Source organism: Humulus lupulus, chromosome 2 (genome assembly GCF_963169125.1).
Source record: "Humulus lupulus chromosome 2, drHumLupu1.1, whole genome shotgun sequence".
Taxonomy (NCBI): domain Eukaryota; kingdom Viridiplantae; phylum Streptophyta; class Magnoliopsida; order Rosales; family Cannabaceae; genus Humulus; species Humulus lupulus.
In genome coordinates this window covers 280,818,966-280,837,172 of record NC_084794.1, presented here as the reverse complement: position 1 = coordinate 280,837,172, position 18,207 = coordinate 280,818,966, and positions in this window count along the sequence as shown.

The window sequence follows — 18,207 nt, the reverse complement described above, 5'->3', positions numbered from 1 at the left end:
TATACTGATGGTAGCCCTTTACGCTGGTAGAGTATCCTCCAATATAATTGCTAATTACCTGGTACCAACTTACTCAGTGTCGGCTTTCACACATCAATATAGGTAGCTCTTTTCCAAAATGGAGCCTGAAAAAGAAACTGGAATAGGAATGCTCATACAATGATAATTATTTGATCAAATATAAATTGGATGGTCTATAATTTTTCAAATATGGTTGTTTATTCCAACAAAGTATAGGACTTATAATGAACATTCTCTAAAATACAAAAAATATGCTCATCAAATTTCTTCCAATCAGGACAAGAGATTTACAAAAACACATATGCAAGGCAAGATAATCAATTTATTGGCAATTTCAAATAAAACAAACCCCCAAGGACTTCCTGAGGGAATCAAATCTGACCGTGTCTAAGGCTTTAGTAAAGATATCTGCACTTTGTTTGTTAGTCTCAACATATTCTAAAATCTATGTTTTGTTTTCAACAAGTTCCCTAATAAAATGATGACGAATGTCAATATGTTTGGTGCGAGAGTGTTGAACAGGATTTTTGGAGATATTAATAGCACTTGTATTATCACAAAAAATGGTTAAAGTTTTAACATCAAACCCATAGTCTGCCAACATTTGTTTCATCCACAAAAGTTGAGTACAACAGCTTCCAGCAGCAATGTACTCAGCTTCGGCTGTTGACAAGGAGATGGAGTTTTGTTTTTTACTATGCCAGGAGACCAAATTGTTTCCTAAGTAAAAACAACCACCACTTGTGCTTTTTCGATCATCAGTGTTTCCTGCCCAATCTGCATCACTATAACACACAAGGTTAGAATTTGTTTCTTTGGAGTACCAAATGCCTAAATCAAGAGTATTATTGATGTAACGAATAATTCTTTTTACAGCAGTCACATGAGACTCCATGGGGTTCCCTTGGAAACGAGCACACACTCCAACACTATAACTTATGTCAGGGCGACTTGCAGTTAAGTAAAGGAGACTCCCAATCATACTCCTGTAAAGAGTTGGATCAACTTTCTTCCCATTTTCATCTTTAGACAATTTGACCGTGGTACCCATGGGAGTTTTAGCAGGTTTATATGCATCGAGTCCAAATCTTTTCACAAGACTTCTTGCATACTTACTTTGTGAAATGAAAATTCCTTCATCAGACTACTTTACTTGAAGTCCTAGGAAGAGATTGAGTTCTCCTACCATGCTCATCCCAAACTCTTCCTGCATTTGTTTCACAAATTCCTGCACTAGAGAATCATTAGTAGAACCGAACACTATATCATCAACATAGATTTGTGCAATCATAATATTTTCATCAACATTTTTTATAAACAGTGTTTTGTCTACTCCCCCTCTCTTGTACCCCTTTGAGACCAAAAATTGAGTTAGTCTCTCATACCAAGCCCGTGGCGCTTGTTTCAGTCCATACAAAGCTTTTTGCAATTTAAAAACATGATTATGATTGTAAGGATCCTCAAACCCTTTGGGCTGTTCCACATAAGCTTCCTCATTCAAAAATCCATTTAAAAATGCGGATTTTACATCCATTTGGAACAATTTAAAACCAAGAACACAGGAAATAGCTAGTAATAATCTTATGGATTCAAGTCTTGCAACAGGGGAAAATGTCTCATCAAAATCAATTCCTTCAACTTGAGGGTACCCCTGTGCAACTAGTCTAGCTTTATTTCTTATTATGGTCCCAAATTCATCAGTTTTGTTTTTAAATATCCACTTTGTACCTATAACATTGGTATGACTCGGTCTAGGGACAAGAATCCATACCTCATTCCTTGTGAATTGATCTAACTCTTCTTGCATAGCATTGATCCATGATTCATCATTTAAGGCCTCCTTCACATTTTTAGGTTCCAAAGTGGAAGTAAAACAAACAAATTGAACCAAATTTACATACCTCTTTCGAGTGACCATACTCTCTTCAAGATTTCCCAGAATAAGGTTAGAAGGGTGATTCTTTTTTACTCTGGTTGATGGTTCTTTTTGAACGGAGTCAGAGGAAGTAACTGGATTTTCCTTCTCTGTTTGCCCAGTTGTTGTTTCGACAGAATTGGCATGTGATATGTCAGCAGTGGCTGTTGTCCCCTCCGAAGGCTGTGCTATCGGATCCGCCATTTCTTTATGATGTTGAACATCTATGAGCCTGTCAATTTCCTCCTCATGGGAGTACTCAGAGAAATCTTTTAAATCATCTACAACCACATTAGCTGATTCCGTAATAGTTTGGGTTCTCATATTATAGACACGATAAGCCCTACTATTAGTGGAATAACCAAGAAAAACTCTCATATCACTCTTAGCATCAAATTTGCCTAGATTCTCACGATCTCTAAGAATATAACATAGATACCCAAAAACATGAAAGTAGTTAACATTGGGTTTTCTACCTTTCCAGATTTCATAAGGACTTTTGTTTGTACCTGGACGTAGAAAAACACGATTAATTGTGTAACAAGCTGTATTAATAGCTTCTGCCCACAATTTCTTTGTGAGTTTTTTGCTGTTAAGCATAACTTTGGCCATTTCCTGCAAGGTACGATTTTTTCGTTCCACTACCCCATTTTGTTCAGGGGTTTTGGGAGCAGAAAATTCATGCACAATTCCAAACGATTTACAATATTCATCATAAACAGAATTTTCAAACTCCTTACCATGATCACTCCTTATTCGTACAATCTTTCCAATGTTACAATTTTTTTTCAACTCTCAATCTTGTACATAGAGTTTGAAAAGCTTCAAAAGTATCTGATTTCTCTCTTAGAAAATCTACCCAAGTAAATCTAGAAAAATCATCCACACAAACAAAAATGTATCTCTTGCCATTAATACTTTCAACTTGTATAGGACCCATGAGATCCATATGCAATAATTCTAACACATTTGAAGTATTAACATCAGACAATGCTTTATGGGAAATTTTCAACTGTTTTCCCAATTGGCATGATTCACACTTACCAAGCGATTCTTTACCCAACTTGGGTATACCACGGATGAGACCTGCATTAGCAATCTTTTTCAAGTTTTTGAAATTTATATGACCAAGTTTTTCATGCCACAAGTCAGTAATATTAAAACTTGATGAAGATGCATGACATGTGAATTTTTGTGTGAGAGTGTAACAATTATCCAAAGAACGAGAGCCTTTGAGAATAATATCACCATTTTGATTTAAAACATTACACTCATCATGTGAAAAATTAACATAAAAACCTTGGTCACAAATTTGACTTATGCTAATTAAGTTGGCTTTCAGCCCATCAACAAGAAGCACATTTTTCAGTTTCGGCAACCCTTCAATGTTTAGAGTACCTTTACCCAGAATATTTTCTGTCATTCCATCCCCAAAAGTTACTACTCCACACTTCAAGGATTTGAAGTTGGTAAGTATGTTGGCATTACCTGTCATATGTCTCGAACAACCGCTATCAAAGTACCATGAACTAGATGCATGCATTTTGTGACAGGTAAAAGTAGCCAAGCAAACAGAGTTAACTTTCTTGACCCATACTGTTTTTTATTTTGAATTTCTTTTGGTCAAGAATTGATTCATACCACCAAAGTGTTTATCATAATTCTTTTTGAACAAGTTTAACAGAGAAAAACACTTAGGTCTTATGTGACCTTTCATCCCACAAAAATGACAAATTGGTACAAAATGTTTAATGTTTCTTTTTGGAGAAATTTTCTTTAGTTGTAGATCTGTTGCAACAGATGGCAACTCTGTCCTCTCAACAGCGTGACTTGTTCCTGCAACACGGTTAGTTGACACAACAGACGGATAATTCATAGATTTTACAAAAACCGTTTTTCTTGAGAACTCAGATCCATTAGATCCTAATCCACTGTAGTCACCAACCTTTTTTCCTACAGAAAGAATATCATCCAAAATTCCAGATCTAGGATTAAGCATTTTGACACCTTTTTGCAAAAACTCAATTTCTTTATTCAAAGAAACAATTTCATCATTTTTGGAAGCAATAATCATCTCAAGTTTTTCAAAATTTTTTTTATTATTGCCAGCCATTAGACGATTCTCATAACACACTTTCAGCTATTGATCATACATTATTTTATAAGACTCTTTCAATGACTCCTCATCTAAATCAGAATCATCAGAATCACTGTCTGAATTCTTATTGTTCTGAACAGAATTATTAAGGCATAATACATCCTTGTAATCGACTGAAGAAAAAACAATACCTTTGTGAACAGAGGTTAAGGCAACATTATTTTCCTCCTCATCACTCTGTTCAGAGTCTTGATCACTCCATGTGGCTGTCATGACTTTCTTTTTCTTTAAGGTATTGGCACACTCAGATTGAATATGTCCAAATCCTTCATATTCCCTGCACTGAATACCCTTTTTATTAGTCTCAAAGGGTTTAGAAAAATTACCTTTTGGGTTTTTGGATATGGCCTTTTTGTTTCCCAATTTCTTTATGTATTTTTGGAAATTTTTTGTCAACAGAGCCATCTCATCATCCTCATCATCCGAACTTTCCTTCTTTTCTTTAGAGGATTTCAAGGCAATAGATTTTTCCTTGATTTCCTCTGTCTTACCTTTTTGTCTAATTTTTTGGTTTAGTTCAAAAGTTCGAAGTGAACCCATCAGTTCCTCTACTTTCATTTTGTCCAGATCTTTTGCTTCTTCAATTGTAGTTAGCTTTGTCTGAAACCTGTCAGGGAGAACTCTAACAATTTTTCGAACCAAAACATTTTCTTCAAGTTTTTCACCAAGAGCAAAATATTCGTTAGCAATATCTGACAATTTCTCATAAAATTCAGTGAGGGTTTCATTTTCATTCATTTTCAAATTTTCAAATTTTGTTGTGAGCATAACAAGCCTAGAACGCTTGACATCAGCAGTTCCTTCAAATTGAGTTTGAAGAATTTGCCAAGCATCTTTGGCCGAAACACATGAAGAAATCAATTTAATGTACCCTTCACCAACACCATTAAAAATAGCATGTAATGCTTTATTGTTGTAACTGGACAGTTTATCTTCAGCATCAGTCCATTCAAGTTCAGATTTTACCTTAGTTATATCATCGCTTTCTGCTGGAGGAGTCCAACCACTTAAAACAGCTCTCCAAGCCTTTTCATCTTGAGATTTGATAAAGGCTCTCATTCGAACTTTCCAATATGGATAGTTTGAATCGTTGAGTAAAGGGGGGCGAGTTATGGAACCTCCTTCTGTGAAAAAAGACATTGCAAGAACAAGAACAACAAACGGAATAAACCAAGATCACACTCAGAAATGAGTGACCCTCTCTGATACCAATTGAAATTTCGTTTTTAGTAATTACCAAATTAATTAAACCAAGTGAATTAATTAAAGTGCGGAATGGTAATTAACTGTTTACACAGAATACAGTTTTATCGGGACAGAAACCAAACCTGTCACGACAGAAACTGAACACAATAAAAAGACAATGCAAAACAATAAAGAACACAACGAATTTTTACAAGGTTCAGAAACCATTTCGGATAACCTACTCCTTGGGGCCACGCCCAGAGAATAAAACCAATTAATAAAGAATCACAAGTACAAAAACATTGACTTAAACAAAACAAGACTCCCTCTTGAGATTTGCCGCAACTTGTTGTACTTCTCTTCACTAATCTGATCTTGATTGAAACGCTCAACTACTTGAACTCCCTTCAATGGTCAGCGAGTGCTTGCATCCTCCCGACGCAAGGCTTGTAAAAAATCTTCTCCCGAAGACTACAGACGCTGTGTTCAAATTACAATGTGTATTCACTCATGAACATGGTATAAGCTCACCACTAAAAACTAAACACACATAATTCTACAAGATCACGTTAATACTTATGATCTTGAATACAAAGAGGAACTCTCAAATATTACAATAAAGCTCACGAACAATGCACCAAAGATTTCTCTTTTCTCACTGCCTTTAGAGCCCTATTTATAGAGTCTTTTTCGTGCTCACAAAGGCAGAGAAAGAATTCTTCTAATAAAGGCAAGAATCACAGTAGTTAATCTTGATTGATGAAGAGTTGCCTTTTTTAGAAAATGCTGATCCGACAGATGCGATATTGGTGGAGACAGCTCAGACCTGTGTCGGATCAAAACAAGCTCAAAACGGAAACAATAATTAATGACATTAAGAACCAGTTTCCTGATTTCAATCCTTGAGCTGCACAAAAATATATCAGCAAATAAACCAAAAATAACTTTGGGTAAGTACCGAATATTTGCAATAAACTTTGTTTCCTTTATAATCAAAATGAGACAATATATGCTAAATAAAGAAGCATATTATTGACTAAAAATCACACAAAAAGAAAGAGGGTTTCCGAAAATTGGAATAAAGGAAACCAAATATTTCCAAACAAATCCGAACAATATAATAAAGGAAAACATCTATTTTTCGAAAATTATAATAAAAGGAAAACAAGTATTTCCGAAAATTATAATAAAAGGAAAACAAATATTTCCGAAAATTATAATAAAATGAAACAATTAAATCAACCAATTTCTCTTTTAAGAAAAAAAATATTTCTATAAAAATGTTAATTATAGGATTTACCCTTATTATCTCAATCCCATATATGGTTGTGTTGCAATATATTGTTCAAATATCGTGGTCATTTTTAACTTTAGAAAAGGAAAAAAAAGAAGGTTGTAAATATTATTATTTTGGTCCTCAAAATTAAAAATATATAATATTGTCTGCGTAAGTTGTAAATTCCCCTAAAAAACATTGTAAATTAAGGAGCAATTGATAAAACCATCATAATTTATAGTCATTAGTAAAAATAAGTGGACTTGACAGAACAAACATTTAAGCTTTAGAATAAAAAAACGATGCGTCGTTTATGTGGGAGTAGCTACAGTTTACCTTTTCTTCAAAATTTCAGTCTTAACCATTTTTATTCATCGCAAATACGTGGGTTGATTTGCGAGCAGAGAATCCGCCAGAACGAACCTAAGAGAGTCGGCAACGGTGGACGAGCTCCATTGCTGTTTTTCATTGTTATTTTAAATATTATTATTGATATTTTCTAGTATATTTAATTTTGGAATCTTGCTTTCTTCAAAAATAAAAATAATACATTATGTTACATTGAATATGCTCTGTTGTTTATTTAAGTTGCTAATATATTTTGCTTGACTCTTTTTTTTACACATTGTATCATATTGAAAATATATATAACAAACATTTTAAAAAATCATGGAAGGAACACATGACATAGTAGTATTAGTATAGATATGTGGTGCAGTGAGCTACTTGTCCAGCGATTGCGTGAGCTGCCGCCACCGTGGCCGTGACCGCTTCAGCTGGTGTCGTATGCGGTGGTGGAGCTGGAGTGAGTGAGAGTGACTGAGGTTTTAAGAGTGCTTGACAGAGAATGAAATGGGAGAGATTGAGAGAGTTGGGATGAAATGAGAGTTATTTTTCAAAGCCTGCTGTTCGAAATGTTGAATATTGGATGAATCTAGTGCTTAAGTCTACTCATTGCTTTGTAATTATTGAAGATACTGTTGTTTTTTACTCTTTTTGCAGTTAAAGATATTCCCAAATCAATCAATACAAAAATTAAGCAACATATCAAAAAATCCACCATTAAAGAAGGCTCTCCAATTTTTATAAACCCTTCATTGTGAAGCAGAGGGCTTTTTTTTCTTAAAAAATATTGCTCTGCTTATAGAAAATTAAATGGGATCGTATAAGTTTTTTCAAAGATTCAAAATTTTAAACATAGAAGATCTCTCGAAAATTATTATTATTATTTTCTTCTCATGGTTTGATTAGATTGTTATACCATTTTCAATTTGTATTGGTAGTTATTTAAGTTGGTTATTTGGATTTCTTCTTTCTTGCCAATTTTTTTCTTATAATTGTTACTATACTAACTGCATTACTTTATTTTTTGGTAAAAAAAAAAAACTGCATTACCGTTTTTATCTTATAATTGTTAGTAACTTTATTGACTTTAATGTTATTATAGGCACATTTTATTTATTAATATATTAATTTAGTTTTTTTATTATTATTATTATTATTATTACCAATTTCTCTTATTATTATTATTACTACTACTACTACTTTGCCGTACTTAATCTTGTTACTTTTTAAGTTAGTTAATCATTAAAGAAGTTTATTATGTGCTTAATATATTTGTTTGTATTTTTAAATTTGAAAAAAAATCCAATTAATTTGTATTATTTTCTCTTATTTTAACGTTTCTTTTTAACGCTACATATTTTATTATGTATTATTTTCACATTTTATAATAATGTATTATTTTCAAATTAAAAATTTTACATTAATATTGTTCTACATTTATATTAAGTTATCACAAAAAAGATGCGCTCAAAGTACTTATTTATATATACTAATTTTAATTAATATTTTGCATCGAAAAACATTGTTTTGGCAAAAAAAATAATTAAGTTTTCATGATTGCATCGTAAGAGCATCGAAACATCATTGATGCAAAATCAATACTTTTGCTATGCAATCATGAAAACTTGATTTTTGGCTAAAAGAATATTTTTTCGATGCAAAATCGATGATGTTTTAATGTTTTTGCGATTCAATCATGAAATTTTGATTTTTGGCCAAAACGATGCTTTTTCGATACAAAATCGATGCTTTTCAAAGAAAAATCGATGGTGTTTTGATACTTTTGCGATGCAATCATGAAAACTTGATTTTTGGCCAAAACGATGCTTTTTCAATGCTCTGCACTAAAATTTGACAAAAACTTTGGAGGTTCATATCTTTTTACTCAAATGTTTGTTTCATATGATTTTTTTCGAGATCTACAATATTAAATAATGTAAAATCTCAAAATTTGTATGTAGATCATACAATTTTGATAATTGCATTTTGAATCATTAAAACATAAAAAAAATGAAGAGAAATATTCGATGGGGTACTTCAATGGTGATGGAAGGTGGTAGCGTCAATGGAGAGGACGGTGGTAATGTTAGCAATAGTGTGGGGAGGTGGTGCTCTGTCGCCGCGGGGAGGTTGTGGTGGCCCTGGGTGATGGAGAAGGGAGAGAGAGATGCGTGTGATGTTGAATTAGGCCTATTTTAAAATGAAATGAGTATTTTTGTCCAAAATATGGTAGGGGCACATTACTTGGAGGAATCTTTATGTTGGCATATTAAAAAAATTCACTATTATTATGCATAGATGTTAGAGATGCTACTTGGTGCCTTAGTTAATTCAGTTAGACTCTCTTCTTTAGAATCTTTTCATTCTTTTAAATCAATTGTATGTAGTAACTCATCTTGGCTAGTTCTGTTATTATGTTGTAACAACCTGCTTGATTGAGAGTGTACTCATATATATAAGGCATCCATTTCTTCAATGATAAACTGAGACCATTTTTCACACTTTGTTATCTGTTTTAAGCCCTCACATGGTATCAGAGTTTTTTTTTTCTTTTCAGATCCTCTCGTTCTTTCTCTGTGATTTTCCTTTTTCTGTTGCTTCTCTTCTCCAACAATATCTCTGTCAGCTCTGGCAGTAGCGACTAATGCTACCTCCTTCACCAGTCTGTCGTTCTCACCAGTAGTCTTCACTCACTAGATCTCCATGAAGTTAGACGGCAACAACTTCCTCCTATGGCATCCGCAAGTATGGTCTGCCATTAAAGGCCATGATCTCAACGATTACATCGATCCCACAGTGCTTCCACCCAAGAAGTTCCTCACAGATTCAGATGAACAAACTGACACCATTAATCCTTTGTATAAACAATAGGTAAAACAAGATCAATTGTTATACTCTTGGCTACTGTCATCAATGTCTGAAGGTGTTCTTACGCATGGTGTTGGTGTTAGGGTTTTATGCCCTAATTAAAACTCAATTTCTTTGTAATCTCATTTATTATCAATAAAAGAATAGAAATCATTTTTTGACTTGGTCAATCATTTTGCTCACATATTTTATTTTCATGATTATTTGTTTAATATAAACTTCTATTAAATCCCGAGCATATAGCTAATCGTATTTATAGTGACGTAATCACAGTGGAATATCAATAAGATTATATGTTCAAAATAAATTAGTCCTAAAATTAGTCAGTGCACAGGATTTACACTGACTTGCCAATCTACGATATGATCTACTTACACATTGTAGTGTTATGTTCTTTCCAGAACATTAGCAAAGTAGATAAGATCGAATGTATTTGTTACATCGAACATGACCGATATTGACAGTTGATAGGATAAGTAAACATACCGTTATTATCTATTCTAGTCATATCATATAGTTGACCATAGGTCAATTCAATCTCAATTCTGAGTGGTTAGCATTCTAAGTGATTGTATTATTTGAGTTCTTTGACTTGTTCATTACCAGTTTACCCTACGGACTAGCCCATACTTACATCTTGGGAACTCGGTAGTATAATTGAGTGGGAGTGTTAATCATAGATATGAACATCTATAGCTTCTAATGAAGAAGTGAAACGATGGTTTCCTTTTAGTTTGGTTCAAGGTGCTAAATGATAAAAATCTCATTTCAGTAATTAATATTAGTTTACTTAAATATCATTTTCAAGGATCTAAGTGTTTTAAAGATAAAATACAATGAATGGTAAAACGGTATTTTAGTCCCATCTCATTGTAGACCGTCTATAGAGGATTGAGTGACAAGTATGGTTGTAACAATGGATAATTAATAGCGTATCTATATTTCTTATAGAGCGTTCTATGAATTCAAGAGTGCAATTCTGAGTCTTTAGTTGAGTCATGAGGAATTAATAAGTTAGTAAATTTATGATAACTTATTGGAGCTTGATTTCATAAGCTCATGGTCTCCACCGTACCTTAGATAAAATCATCTAGATAGTCTCAATTAATTGATTTAATTATAAATTAGAATTATCAAAGTTGACCAGGTCAATTTTGGATAGTTTTACATGATTATGTAATTTAGAGAAGAAAAGAGAAATTATGGCAGATTTGTTAATTAAGATAAATTGGTATCTAAATTAATAAATCAGTTTAAATCAATGTTCAAATTATAAATAATTAATTTGATAAAGGATTTAAATAATTATTTAATCAATAGAAAATAATACAAGTCTTGATTTTAAGTCCAATGGGCTTATAATCAAATGAGAAATTTCACCGGCCTAAAGCCCATGATAATTTCGACCTAAGGTTGTTAATTAGCTATTATTTTATTGATTTTTTAATTAAATAAATGACCTAATTAAGTTTATAAAAGGAATGTTAAGAGAGAGTTGAAAACTAAAGTTTTGACAAGTCAGATTTTTGAAACACAAGTGTCTGATAGATTTTAGATTCTCTCTAAACACAAGTCATTTTATAAGCCTTATTGTTCTTTTCTCTTACTCTCTCTGTATTTATCTCGTGTGTTGAAAATTGCCCACTCTAGTCTAGGTGATCCTAAGGATACTTTGGAACACTGTGAAGAAAATTAAAGATCGGTTTAGTTTCTTGGTAATTGTGACAGTCAGAATCTCGTGATCCGCAGGGGGAAAGACTGGGTGAAAGCTGTGCAATCCCACACCGCATGGGCAAGGTCATGTGTGATGATTCTAAGATTGTGTAGGTATGGGACTACACAGTTGAAGATGGCATAAATGGATTGAGGGGTACTACCTATACCAACAAGATGCATCTTCTTTTCGGTAGCCCATTACTTGAGAACTCTAAAGTTAAGCGTGCTTGACCTGGAGTAATCTCAAGATGGGTGACCTCTTGGGAAGTTTTCCCAGGAAGCGTGCGAGTGAGGACAAAGCACGCTGGAAAGACTCGTGTTGGTTTGTAGGGCCAGTCGTCATTCCAGGAAATAGCCATAGTGACGTGGGGCGTTACAGTAATACTCAGTGACAGAAAGGAAACAAGGATTAGAGAAACTGAAGGAATGACTCATTCATTCTGCTGCATATAATGTAAGTATTCTTATCATTATTTCTCTTTGAATTCAATTTTATAAACATGTTCTAGGTTGTCTCATATTAACTTGTTTAATATTAGATCTACATGAAATAAATAAATATCATGTATAAGTTTCCCAACAACTGGTATCAGAGCCTTTTGTAATCTTTATTTTCATGCATAAACATGTTAAAAATTGAATTATTTGATGTGTTTGAATAATTGAATAGATTTTCATGTTCTTATGAAACATATTGATTTTATGTGATTATTATTAATTTTTAGGTTATTTTGTTGTGTTTTCTATGCAATTGATTTTTATGTATGCTTTACTTTGTGTAAAACATGTTAAAAATTAATTAGAAAACGTTTTTTGTTTGAAAAATTACACACAAAAATTTTTTGCCCCATTTATCCAAAAAAAATTAATTTTTTTTAAAAAAAAAAGTGAAAATTAATTATTTATAATCAAAGCAAAAAATATCATATTTATTTTTGTATTTAAAAATGTTTTTTAAAATAAGATATTTTTGTTGGTTGAGATTTAAATAATTAGATATTTTTACAAAGATTCAAATTCAAATTTAAAAATAGACTAACAACTTAATTTAAAATATTTTAATATATTAAAATATTAGAATTAAGATATGAGATATTTTCTTGTAAATACTTATTTTTTTATTAAATCTTTATTTGAAAATACAAATATCTGTTTATTCTATAGTTTTTAATATTTAAATTATTTGAAATTTGTTAGTTAGATATTTTCATGGATATTTGAAATTGTTTAACTGTTTTGAGATATTTTAGGGTTGTTAAAACTATTAATATTTTGTTTTTTATGGCTAAAATATTAGCTTATAGTTGTAACAACGCAAGATATTTTTTTAAAAACAGTTAAGATATTGATTTTAAAGTTTAAAATTGGTTAAATTTTGAAAAATATCAATTTTTTCAGCCAATTAATAAAATATTTTTTTAATAAATGAGATTTAAATTAACTTTGGTTAATTGTTGATAAATCCTATTTAAATTAAATTGATATTGTTTTTCAAATTAACCTAAACCAAATTGATTGTTGATAAATAAAATTTAAATTAACTATTATTAATTGTTCATTTAAATTGACTTATTTTTTGTAAAATTTAATTAATTCGAATTTTTTTTGATAAATTCTAGATAATTAATTGTGATATTTTTGCAAATAAAATAATTTGTGGTATTTTTGCATAAATTCATAGACTTGCTCATATAGTAACATGATTAGGCCCATCCAATTATTACATGTCTGTTTGCACTATATGTGGTATTTTACAATTGGGCTTATATGCATATAGTGACTCATATGTTTGTTAGATATATGGATTTTGCCAAATAAAATATTCATAAAATTATAGGTTTTATTTGGGCCCATTAGAAAATGTAAAGTTTGAATTCCTCTCTTATGGGTGATTCCACTTGTGAATGCTCATTTGCTTTGCATGACTATAATGGGTATAATCAATTAATAAAATGAATGTTTAAATTCCTGTCTTTTGGACCTTGTATGGAAGTATGAGAGCTTTTGTAGTGGGAATGACATATTGGACTCAGCCCTCCTCCATACAAGTCCAACTATTAAGGCCCATTTATCTGAGTTGAACTTAATTGTATATGTTCATTATATTAGTTATACCTAAATATTAACTAGCAACAAATTAATTCTAAGTTTATTGAATTTGTTTCAATGTGACACTTTATAATTAATAGGAAATTATAGGACTTTAGTTTTAATAATTTAATATTTTCAATTTTTTGGAGAACCATAGTCATTAATTTTCTAAAAATAAATAATAAAAATATTATTTTATAATGAACTTATTTTAAGAATTATATTCGATCTCCACCGTTGGTTTAACAAAGTCAATAACTTAATGGGGGCCTCGAGACGCTTTGATTCGTCCCCCTATGGAATGTGTTCATTAGTTATTTTGACAATGTTAAATTTCGAAAGATAGATAATTATAGGTCAAATTCTACTAGACTCACTCATACGGTGACTACTAGGACTAAATCTATTGATTATCGAAACCGTGGTCTAGCTCATAAAATAAGAGATTTTGTTTTCTTATTTTGATCGAATAATATGTTGTTAATAATGGTGTCCATTATTATCTAAGTTTACAACTTTATTTAACTAGTAGTATTTTTTACTCTCGCCAAACGAGACAAAGATATCATAGATTAGTTAAAAACCTAAAGAAATAGAGATATGATTGTTGACGGTGAAATCTCGTCAACAAAATTAGATTGGAAAACTCAAAGGTAAGTATGGAGATATTTAGATAAGAACTTAGAATGAACTTATGGAAGTGTGGCAATAAGAAGTGACAAATGGCAAGGAATGGTTGGGTAATCTGGCTTAGGAGTGATCCGGTAGACCGGTGAAGATTTTTGGCTGACCAGTCATGTGCTTGTCTGACCAGTCAGGTGCTTGTCCGACCAATCAGGTGTGCTTGTCCAATCAGTCAGGTGTTTGTCCGACCAGTCAAGTGTTTGGCCGACCAGTCATTTGTATTGGCCGACCAGTGAGGGTTTGGGCGACCGGTGAAGTGTTTTGGCCCTCCAGTTTTCCTTCTGGGCGTGGTGTGGACAAACTAAACAAATCATTGCTACATAAAAGATCCTAGTAACGGCTTCAGCTAGAATCAGTCATACCTGCGCGGGAATCTCTCATATTATCCCAAAGAATCGCATATTATTGTATTTTAGATGTTATTATTAATTAAATATTGAAAGAATAACAGAAAGATCCCGATTATGAGGGACTGCATTTGTACGATCCTGGGCTTATAAATACAAAGCTCATGGCATCATTGAGGGGTCGGATTCTAATTTTCCTAAGAGAGCATTTGTATCTTGAGAGAAATATTGTATTCTTTTCATCTGCACTGAAGAAATTCAGTTGACTCAAGTTCATCTGATCTTGAGTGTAGATTCATAATCATAACTCTAAGTGGACTAAGCTATTACCAACACATTGGGGCTGAACCACTATAAAAATTGTCTGTGTCGTATTCTTCTATTGAAGGTTTATTGTCGTTTTGACGTCTACACGTCGTTGGCCAAAACTGCGGTCAACATTTTGGTGCTTTCATTGAGAGCCTGAAGAGAAAAACAGACAATTACCGTAGCATTATGGCGCCTAAGAACACCAATGCGACCTCCAAGAAGCCAGGTTCCTCTAAAGAGCCTGCTAGATCAGAAGGTCCTGGTCCTCAAGACCATGAGACTGAGCCTAGAGTCTTGCTCGAGGACGTGACTCCAGAGGTTGAACAACTCCAGGAAGCCATGGGGGATTTCCAGGAGGAAATGGCACAATTCAACGCCCAACAGGAGTCATTCGCTGAAGAAATGGCTAGACAGAAGGCTGTATTTGAGCAGCAAAGACGGGAGATGGACGCTAGGAGCGAAGAGATCAGGCGACAGCAGGAGGAGGTCGATAGGTGATATCACGAGGCTGCACTCGCTCTGGAGGCAGCTATGCAGCTGGCCCAAGTCAATGCCCAAGCTGCAACACGAGGAGCAGCCACCCAAGGAGCAAGGACCACAGAAGCTGGTCGAAAAAACACTGGCAGACCCAATTCTCGAGGAGCAAATAGAAGCGGTAGTAACCCACCTGGTCAGGAAGAAGATTGGATTCGATCGAGCATTGCCTCAACCCAAAAGGGGAACTCTAGAACCCCCTCAAGGAGCCACCGATAAAAGACTTCCAGATTTGGAAGTCACAAGTCAGGTAGTAAGAAAACTCCACCTGAACAAGAGCAAAATAGAGCTCCTCGAGGTAAAGAAACTTTGCACTTCAAAGACGGGCATTGTAACGCCCTGGATAGGCAAGACCGTTACACTGTGTGTTTATAAAGTGTAGGACTTGCTAATCAAGTCATTTAATTGAAAACGTGCCATTGAAACTATAAAGGAACTAAGGTTTAAATGTTTTGGTCCCAAAAGTCACATTTTTCATTAAGAAACATTGTCTGTTTACACGGGATCCAAAAAATAATAAGTTTAAAGACCGTTTACAAAAGTCATAAGGTTTAAGTGCAATATCAAGCCATATTAAGGCAAAACAAACAGTTAAGCAATCCCTGTCCTGATCCACTCCTCGACCATGGTGATCGAACAGCTGGCTATGTACATTCAACCCCGCAGCTCTCCATCTCAGGATTGGTCCAACTTTCCTTTGCCTTTACCTGCACCACATAGCACCCGTGAGCCAAGGCCCAGCGAGAAAACACAACAGCAGAGCATAAGCAATCAACAGACAAATCAATGTCTCATATTGCATCACATATTCTCAACCATATAATCATTCAGTATAATCAAGTATTCAACATACTAAACATATCAACTCATATCATATATCAGTTCTGTCGTATACCACACAAATTTAACAATGATTTTTCTTTCAATACTTCCAATTATTTCAGTATAATAGCAAGCACAGGTCGAACCCACGAGGACTATCGTTCACTTTATTATTCAAGAATTAACACTAAAACTTAAAAGGGGATTTTGATTTTTAACTCAAAATTAAATAGCATAAACTAGAAAGCAATTAAAGATGGATATTACGATATTAAGAAGCAGTTAAAGGTTAATCTCCACCCTCAACAATCATTCCTAATCACTAATAATAAATATTATTCAAATTTCTCAATTAAACTATTAACCCCGCAGATAACGCTAAAGCAAACAATTATCCCAGTCTCCCTATTATAAGTAATCAAGGCGAAGCGCTCAATAATTAACTCTTTTATCTAAGCAATAAATCTATGAAGCATACAATATATTTAACTTAGATAAAGCATTAAGTTCTATGGAAACAAGTTAATCTAGGCAATAAATTAATGAAGCATATAATTCATTTAACCTAGGTTCTATTTTTCATCACAATCAACAATTCTTTTTACTTAACTATCAATTGCAATTTATCACACACACTTAGAATCCTAAACTATTAGGTGAGTAGTAATTCTAAGATGACAATTGAACAATGTAAAACCTTAATTAGTTGGCCACCTAACAAGAAATCACAAAATTCATAACATTCAATTGGAAAAATAGAAACAATCTAATATTGAGAGAAATTGAAGAACAATATTCATTATCAATAATCAAGAATTCATGTCTTGGGTTTTGAATTAACCCTTAACCTAAAACGAATCTACTCCATAATTGTAATCATAATCACAAACATAATTATAATTAAAATTATAGAGGTTAAGGAAAGAAAAGAAACTAGATGGATGAACAAGATTGTTGTCGCGTTGTAGTCTTCTCTCCAGCCCCTTCAGAGTCTCTTTTTCTCTCTAAACCGTAATCAAAACTTAATCTAAAATTAACCCTAATAATTATTTATAGTCTCAATTAAATTCTAATTAAAAAGAAATAAAAAATCTGAAAACGACGTCGCGAGCCGCGGCCTGAAAAATGCGAGTCGCGGCCTAGAACAAAACTGTGCCTAAATCTGTCCCTCAGACAGCGGCCTGAAATTTTCGCGCAGCGGCCTAGCACCATAGGCAGCGGCCTGAATTTTATGCGCAGCGGCCTGTCTGGAAGAAAAATTATGACATTGCAATTTCCATTTAAAGTGTCGCGGCCTACCTCAAAATTCTTCAATTCTTGATCTTAGAAAGCTTCCATGTTGCCACCACTTCTACATTTCAATCTCGAAAGCTTTGAATACTCCTAAAACTTTATTTTAACTACACTTGCCATCAAAAATGTCAGATTTATCATCATAAAACGCAACGTAGAAAATATGTTGTAGAATCACGAAACTTAGTTAAAACTATAAAAAATGCTATCATAACACCATCCAAGCATAGAAAAACTTAACAAATATTAATACAAAAATGACCTTATCAAGTTCACAGATGATAACTAGGGTGTAACGCCCTACTACCTTAGAGCCGTTACTAAGTGAGTTTAAAATAGAAATCGTGCTTTTGACTGACTCTAAGTGGTCTCAAAAACCAAAAGTGTGGATAAATCAGAATTTAAGGCTGTACTCTTTAAAAATGTTTAACTTCATTGAAAACGTAAGTATAAAACATCTGGGATCCCAAAATAAGGTTTACAAAATATTTACAACTCAAAAATAGATTTACACCAGGTTAACTATCAAAAGAATGGATCAATACAGCCATTTACAAAATGCCCCCAACCAAAGCAGTCGGGCAGGCCGAACATGTACGCGCCACCCCCACGCTCTCCATACTCATGGCCGGTTGACTGACTC